Consider the following 8,704-nt stretch of genomic DNA (forward strand, 5'->3'; position numbering starts at 1 on the left):
CAAGCCCAGTGAGATACTCTTCCCCAGGATCACTCAACTAGTTAGTAACAGAATCAGGATAAGACCCTGGTCTCTTCAGTCCTTTTCCAGTGGTCCTTCTACTAAAATAGCCTTTCCCCACTCTTTAGGTGAGGCACTAACATAATGGAGATTTCATTGCATTTGTTATTTAAAATCCAAATCAACTTTACCTTGCTGTCTTTTAAGGTAAATATATGTAATTCTTACTTCTGGGGAAATACACCTCCATATTTCTCGCCCTGCTCCTATGGAAACTAAAAGAAAGGGCAAAAAAAGAAAGGGTGACCCTCAGAACACATCAACCTTTATTTAGCAGAGCATATTAAAAATTCTTTAATTATGCAAAGTATAAATTGTGGAGGTAAGTGCTGGAGCTAAACTGTTCTTTATAATCATAATATACAAGGAATTTTTGTCACATATGGAAAAAGAAGCAAGAGAGAGCTGAGCAACACGATGAGACTGAAGTGCAAGTTGGTGGAAATGAACAAGGCACTTTCGGAAGACCAGGAAAGCTAATATTCAATTTTATTTTATTTTCTAAGTGGTGCTGCAGCGTATGCTCCTACACACCTACGTCTCTCTCCAGTAAAATCTTTGGCACATAGTTGCAGATATTTTTGCCTCTACAACTTGTTTTTGGTTGACTCATAAGTGAATTTTGGGAGAACAGAAAGGATTATATCTCAAGTTTGAATCAATGCTGGATCAGAGATGTTTATAAATTGTAGAATGGCCCTGGCTGGTGTAGCTCAATGGATTGAGCACGGGCCTGCAAACCAAAGGATTTCGGGTTGATTCCCAGTCAGGGCACAAGCCTGGGTTGCAGGCCAGTTCCCAGCAGGGGATGCACGTGGGGCAACCATACATTGAGAAACCATACATTTCTCCCCCTCTCCTTCCCTTCCCCTCTAAAGATAAATAAAATCTTTAAAATTTTTAAAAAAAATAAATTCTAGAATGGAGAAATAACTAGGAGAAAAGATTTGCAGAAATTCTCAGGAAAAGAAGAAAAAAATGTCATTGGAATGTGGAGGGTGGCAGGAAAGGCAATCGTAGGGAGTATCAAAGAGTGGGTGGCTGCTGGTGACATCTAGTTTATAGAAGAATCTTCGACATCGTTCTCTTCTTTTCTCTTAGTTCTCACCCAAAGAGTCACCCAAAGTCAAGGAGTTTTTCCCCTCTGATTTCTTCTGGGAATTTTATGGTTTCAGGTCTTACATTTAAGTATTTTTAGTTGATTTTTGTATGTGGTATACAATCAAGGTCCAAATTCATCCTTTGGCATCTGAATATCTAGTTTTCCCAAAACCATTTATTTAAAAGACTGTTTTTTCCCCATTGTGTATTCTGGAGGCCTTTGCCAAAAATTGGTTGTCCGTATATGCATGGGTTTGATTCTGGGCTCTCTATTCTGTTACACTGATCAATGTCACTTTTTATGCCAATAGCATACTCTTTTGATTACTGAGCTTTATAATGCAGCTTGAAATTAGGAAGTGTGACGTTTCCAGCTTTGTTGCTCTTGCTCAAGATTGCTTGAACCATTCGGTGACTCATGTGACTCCATACAATTTTTAGGATTTTTTGTTTCTGTTTCTGTAAAGAATGCCATTGGAATTTTGATGGAGATTGAATTGAATTTGTAGATTGCTTCAGTATTAATTCTTCCAATTCATAAACACAGGTTATCATTCCATTTATTTGTGTCTTCTTAAATTTATTTCATTAGCATTTTACAGTTTTTAGTAGAATTTTGTCAAGAATTTTTGCATCTATGTTTATCAGGTATACTGGCCTGTAATTTCCTTTTCCTGTAGTGTTCTTGTCTGGCTTTGGTATTGAGGCATTGCTGGCCCTATAAAACTACTTGAAAATATTCCCTCCTCTTCAATTTTTGGAAGAATTTGAGATGAATTGGTATTCTTTTCTAAATGCTTAGTGAACTCATGAGTGAAGCCATAGTCTTGGACTTTTCTTTGTTGGAAGAGTTTTAATTACTGATTCAATCTCCTTACTTGTTATTGGTCTGCTCATATTTTTCAATTAACATTTTTATTGTGGTAAAAACCACACAACATAAAATTTAATATCTTAACCATTTTTAGTGTACAGTTAAGTGGTGTTAATTATATTTATGTTGTGCAGCGCTCACCACCATCCATCTCCAGAATTCTTTTCATCTCGCAAAACCAAAACTTTGTAGCCATTAAACAGTAACTCCCATTCTCCTTCCCTACAGTCCCATGGCAAACTCCATTATACTTCTGTTTCTATGGATTTGACTATTCTATGTACTTCATATAACTGGAATTGTACAATATTTGTCTTTTGTGACTAGCTTATTTCACTTAGCATAATGCTCTAAAATTTTATCCATAATGTAGCATTTGTATAAATGTCCTTCCTTTTAAGGCTAAATAATATTCCATTGGGTGAATACACCACATTTTTTTAATCTATTCCTCCATCAGTGGACATTTGGGTTGCTTCTACATTTTCGTCTATTGTAAATAATGCTGCTATAAACACAGGTGTATAAACATCTCTTCAAGACCCTGCTTTCAATTCTTTTGGACATATGCATATACCCAAAAATAGAACTGCTGGATCATACAGCAATTTTACATTAAAAGTTAAGAAACAGAGACACTGTTCTCCAGTGATTGTGCCATTGTATATCCCCACCAAATGTGCACGAGGGGTCCCATTGCACCACATCCATGTCAACACTTATTATGTGCTGTTAGTATTTTTAATATAGTAGCCATATTAATAAGTATAAATTGCTTTTTATGGTTTTGATTTCATTTCCCTAATAAATACTGATGTGGAGCATCTTTTCATGTGCTTATTGACCATTTTAATGACTTATGTGGCCATGTCTTTTTTGAGGAAATGTCTATTCAAATCCTTTTCTTATTTTTGAATCATGTTATTTGCTCTTTAGTTGTTGAGTTTTAAGAATTCTCTAGGTATTGTGAATATATATAACTTGCAAATATTTATTTCCATTTTGTTGGTTGCCTTTTAATCTATTAATAGTATCTTTAATTCACAAAATTTTAAATTTTTCATGAAGTCAAATATGTCTATTTTTATTCTGTTGCCATGTCTTTGGTATTACATTCAAGAAGTCATTGCCAAATTTAATACTGTAAAGGTTTTATACTCTGTTTTTTTTTCTTAAGAGTTCTATAGTTTAAACTCTTATGTTTAGGTCTTTGATCCATTTTAGCTATTTTTGTATATGGTGTTAGGTAAAAGTCCTACTTCATTCTTTTGCATGTGTATAACCAGTTTTCCCAGCATCAGCTGTTGAAAAAAAACCTACCTTTCCCATTGAATACATAAGCAAGGATTTATTTCTGGACTCTCTACTCAGACCCATTTCTCTTTGCACCTGTCCTTATCCTGGGACCACACGGTCTTGTTAGTATACCACACAGCTTTGTGGTAAATTCTGACATCAGGAAATGTTAGTCCAACCTTTTTCTTCTTTCTCAAGATTATTTTGTCTACCCACTTTTCTTTGAGATTCCATATAAATTTTTAATGGGATTTTGTATTTCTGATAAACAAAATATAAAGTCATTGGGATTTGGGCTTTTGGTAGGAGTTACATTGAAGTTGTAGATCACTTTGGGTAATATTGGTATCTTAATATTAAGATTTTCAACTCATGAATGCAAGATTTCTTCCCATTTACATATTCTTTAATTTATTTCAGCAATGTTTTATAGTTTTTATTATAAAAATCTTTCACTTCCTTGGTTAACTCCTAAATTTTTTTTGAAACTACTGTAAATGGAATTGGTTTTCTAATTTTCTTTCAAATTGTTTTAGTGTCTACATGTTCAGCTGATTTTTGCATGTTCATTTTCTATCCCACTACTTTGCTGTATTTGCTCATTAGTTCTAACAGGGTTTTTATGGAATCTTTAGGGTTTTCTATATACATGAGATCATATCATTTCTAAACAGAGATAATTATACTTTCCCATTTGTATGCCTTTTTATTACTTTTTTTTTTTTGCTTAATTGCTTTGGCTAAATTTCCAGCACTATATTGAATGGAAGTGGTAAAAGCCAGTGTCCTTCCCTTGTTCCTGATTTTTTTTCACTCTGCACCTGAAGTTTATTTTTAAATGATTTTATTTTATTTTTCCTTTATCATTTAGTCCCCTCATACTCCCTCCCCACCCCCCACAATCATCACACTGTTGTCCATGTCCGTTAGTCCTTTTGCTCAATCCCTCCACCTCCTAACCTCACCCCCTTAGCTGTCACCTGCTCTCTATGAGTCTGTCTCTATTTTGCTTATTAGTTCAGTTTGTTCATTAGATTCACATATGAGGGAAATCATATGGTATTTGTCTTTCTCTGACTAGCTTATTTCACTTAGCATAACATTCTCCAGGTCGTCAATACTGTCACAAAGGGTAAATCCTTTTTCTTTTTATGGCCAAGTAGTATTCCACTGAGTAAATGTCCCATAGTTGTTTTATCCACTTATCTACTGATGGACACTTGGACTGCTTCCATATCTTGGCAACTGTGAATAATGCTTCAATGAACATAAGGGTGCTTATGTTCTTTTGAATTAGTGTTTTTGGTTCCTTTGGATATTTTCCCAGAAGTGGGAAAGCTGGGTCAAAAGGCAGATACATTTTTAATTTTTTGAGGTATCTCCATACTGCTTTTCTCAGTGGCTGCACCAGTCTGCATTCCCACTGACAGTGCAAAAGGGTTTTCCTTTCTCCACAACCTGGTCAGCACTCATTTACCGATTCACTGATGACAGCCATTTTTAATTGGGTTGTTTGCTTTTTTGTTGTTGAGTTTTGTGAGTTCTTTATAAATTTTGGATATTAACCCCTTATCAAATGTATAAGGGGTTAATCTTTCACTCTGTGGGTTTTCTTTTTATTTTGTTGATGCTTTACTGTGCAAAAACTTTTAAATTTGATGTAGTCCCATTTTTTTTCTTTTGTTTACCTTGCCTAGGGAGATATATCTGATAAAATATTGCTATGAGCAATGTCTGAGATATTGCTGCCTATGTTTTCTCCTACAATTTTTATGATTTGGGGTATAACATTTAAGTCTTTGATCCATTTTGAATTTATTCTTGTGTATAGTGTAAAAGAAAAAATTTGTGATTTTAAAGGAAAGGCTTTCGGTCTTTTACCACTGAGCATGATGTGCACTGTTGCCTTTTCCTATATGGCTTTTACCTATGTTGAAGTATTTTTCTTCTATTTCTAGTTTGTTGAGTGTCTTTATCTTGAAAGAACGTTGAATTTTGTGAAATGCTTTTTCTGTGTCAGTTGAAATGATCATGTGCTTTTATCCTCATTCTGTTAATGTGGTGTAATATACTGATCAATTTTCATTTCAATCATGTTTGCTTTCCCAGAATGAAGCCCACATGGTCATGGTGCATAAGTCCTTTCAAGTGCTACTGAACTTGATTTGCCAGTACTTCGTTGAGAATTTTTGCATCAATGTTTATAAGGAAATTAGTCTGCAGTTTTATTATGGTGCCATTGTCTGGCTTTGATATCATGGAAATGCTGCCCTCATAGAATGAGTTAGGAAGTGTTCCCTCCCCTTCATTTTTTAGAAAGGTTTGAGAATGATTAGTGTTAGTTCCTCAAATGTTTGTTAACATTCGCCACTGAAACCATCAGGTCCAGGGCTTTTCTCTGTTGGCAGGTTTTTTATTATTGATTCAGTCTCTATCCTTGTCAGATCCATTACAGGTTTTCTATTTTTTTTCATGATCTAGCATTGGCAGACTTCGTATGTCTGGGATTGTCCATCTCATGTGGTTTGTCTAATTTGTTGGTGTACAAAAGTTTATAATACTCTATTTTACTACTTCTTAAATTTTATAGGATTGGTAGCAATGCTCCCACTTTTTATTTCTGATTTTAGTTACTTGATTCTTTTTTCAGTCATCTAGCTAAAAGGCAACTTTAAATTTTTTTCAAGAACTAAACTTTGGTTTGATTGATTTTCTCTATTTTTCTGTTCACTACTTACCTATGTTCTAATCCTAATTTAATCCTAAATCTGCACATATAGCTGGCTCACCCAGCTTCCCATCACACTTAAGTTTGATAAATGGCCTTCTACAAAGGACAGCACCACAATGTAGCCCTAGAAACTCTCTCCAGATTGGTATCAGCCCATATTCAACCACCAGAAGTTCTTTCGATCTGAACTCCAAATATATTAATGTCCACAGCTGTAGGAACAAGGCTGGATATGGGAAATATCCAGTGGAGGGAATGTGCCAAGGCAATAGTGAGTGATGGATGGCCAGGAATTGTTCTTTTTTAAAAAGATTTTATTTATCTTTAGAGGGGAAGGGAAGGAGAGAGGGAGAGAAACATCAATGTATGGTTGCCTCTTATGTGTCCCCTGCTGGGAACTGGCCTGCAACCCAGGCAGGTGCCCTGACTGGGAATCGAACAGTGATCCTTTGGTTCGCAGGCCCATGCTCAATCCACCGAGCTATGCCAGCCAGGGCGGAATTGTTCTATATATTTTCCTATCACTTTAGTAGTTCATCAGAGAGAGGAAAATGTTAGCATATCTGGAAGAGTAGACTATTAGGTATTGAATGGCACTAGCTCTTTAAAAGCAACAACTCTCCCTACCTCCACCTATCAGAGCCCACTCCTTATACACATACCAGCCAATTTGGAAATGAGGGACCAACCCCCTCTGAGAAGCAGCTTTGCCTCTCTCCAGGGATCACGGTGCCAGTGGCACAGGAAAGGCCACGATGGAGATAAAAAAAACTATCACCCCCACTTTTTTATTAGGACTAAAGCCATGGTCGATAGAATGTTTCTAGGTGTTCTTTCTTTCTTCATTCTCCCAAGAGTCAGAAAAAAATTTATAAGGCAAAACCAGATTTATTTGTATACCCAACAATGAAGGAAGGCAGTCTTCTGTCAAATGGAAAAGATTAAGATTCTTAGGTAGTTGATTCTGTGATCTACTACAGTGGGAAAATGTGCTTTGTTGCCTTCAGGTGTTAGTCTTTACCTGACAGACACTACAGCAGGCTTTTTAAGTGGGTCTTCCTGCTGGCCCTGCTTTTCTAATCCCTTATGATATACAAGCTGGTGTCCTAGGTAGCTTGTGTTCCTCTCCTGTTTATCCAGGTACCTTCCCATGAAGCGTAACGGATCCTTCTCTCTATTTTCAGAAGCCACAATCCTCAGGTCTTGCAGAAGCTTGGTTCACTTGTTCTCCATTTCCAGAGCAGACTCTAGCGCCTTTATGCCACTTCCTCAGTTATCTACATCAGGCCTTTAGGCAGATTTTTATGGTTCACCAGAAGGCAGATTTTACCCTCACATCTTCTTAGATGTCTTAGGAACCGCTTCCCCTGTTTCCTCTTCACCTCAGGTTGGTCTTTGGAGAACGCAATAAAGAAAGGTGCTCCCGTGTCTTCATTGTACTAACAGGCCATAGATAAATAAGCATCACTGAGGGGCAGCTCATAGGATGCCACACGATTAATAGCAACCTGACATTCTTCAGAGATGAGGTTCTGGACCTGGGATGCCATCTCAGCTCTAAAGAAAACCAGGCATAAACAGTTTGATAAAATTCTTTTGTGCCCTACAGCCAGATTTTATTTCCCTTCCTTTTCTCAGATTCGGCCTGCATCCCTTGAGCAATAAAGGTCAAAAAGTTGCCACTATAACAGCTCCTGGCATTTCTCGCAGAGTCCAAATCAGCTGATTCCAAATGAGGTGTCTGATTTCTACTCTGCCAGACACAAAGCTGCTCTATGAACTTCCCACTGTCATCTTCCTGCTTGTGGTTCAGTCATTTTATCAAAGCAGAAGATCCTTGAAAGCAGCATTACAGTGCTGAAAAAATAGTTTTTTATCACCATGCTGCTCTCAATGACTCAAAAGACATAAGACATAGGCAAGAAGAAACCAAAATCATGTTTCCAAACGCACAGTTTTATCTGTTATGCAAGCCAAAAAGAAGTCTGTAACCATGTTATCCACATGGTGGTGCTACCCTCAAAAAAATTACCCAAAAAGGAAAGGAAAACAGATTCACTTTCCTCTCATTAATGATGAAGTTGAAGACTATGGTCAAGACATCACTCCCTTAAGGAGACTTACATTGATGCTGCAAACAAGCATTGAAAAAATATGAGTTCATGTTACTCTTCATCCCCACTCTACTTTCCAGTGGGAATAAAAGGAGCCAAATCACTGTTCTGTTCAACTTACTGATTCGATTTTTACCGACCTTGGGGCAGAAGAGTGACTCGCACTGTGCAATCCGGGCACAGAAACTTACTATGCCTGAGACGGAGCTGGTCAACTACCCACGGAGGCTCTTTCGTAGGTTCTCGTCAGTGCTGCTGGCAGCGAAAGAAGATGTAAATGGCAGACATTTCACTGGTATCACTGAATAAAGAAGGCAGGTTAGATGCGGGCGCCTTCCAAGTCAATGGCAGAGAAGACTAGAAAGTCTGTTTTGAGCTTCTCAACCCAAAAATATGCTCTCCACTTGTCATGCAACCAAGTCTCACCAGCTGTCTCTTTTTGTGTGTGTGTGGAATCTTAATCTTTCATTTAAATATTTTTAAAGCTCACCCTGGCCTGTGTGACTCAGTTGGTTAGAGTATCATCTC

At 37.1% G+C, this 8,704-nt stretch overlaps 1 pseudogene; it reads right to left on the minus strand.

Moving 5' to 3' along the window:
- Positions 1 to 7,079: 7,079 nt before the first annotated feature.
- LOC128627424 (ferritin, heavy subunit-like) lies at positions 7,080 to 7,612 on the minus strand (annotated as a pseudogene).
- Between the last annotated feature and the right edge of the window lie 1,092 nt (positions 7,613 to 8,704).

The sequence above is a fragment of the Artibeus jamaicensis genome, unplaced genomic scaffold (assembly GCF_021234435.1).
Source record: "Artibeus jamaicensis isolate MK-2021 breed Jamaican fruit bat unplaced genomic scaffold, CSHL_Jam_final contig_1132, whole genome shotgun sequence".
In the NCBI taxonomy this organism is placed as follows: domain Eukaryota; kingdom Metazoa; phylum Chordata; class Mammalia; order Chiroptera; family Phyllostomidae; genus Artibeus; species Artibeus jamaicensis.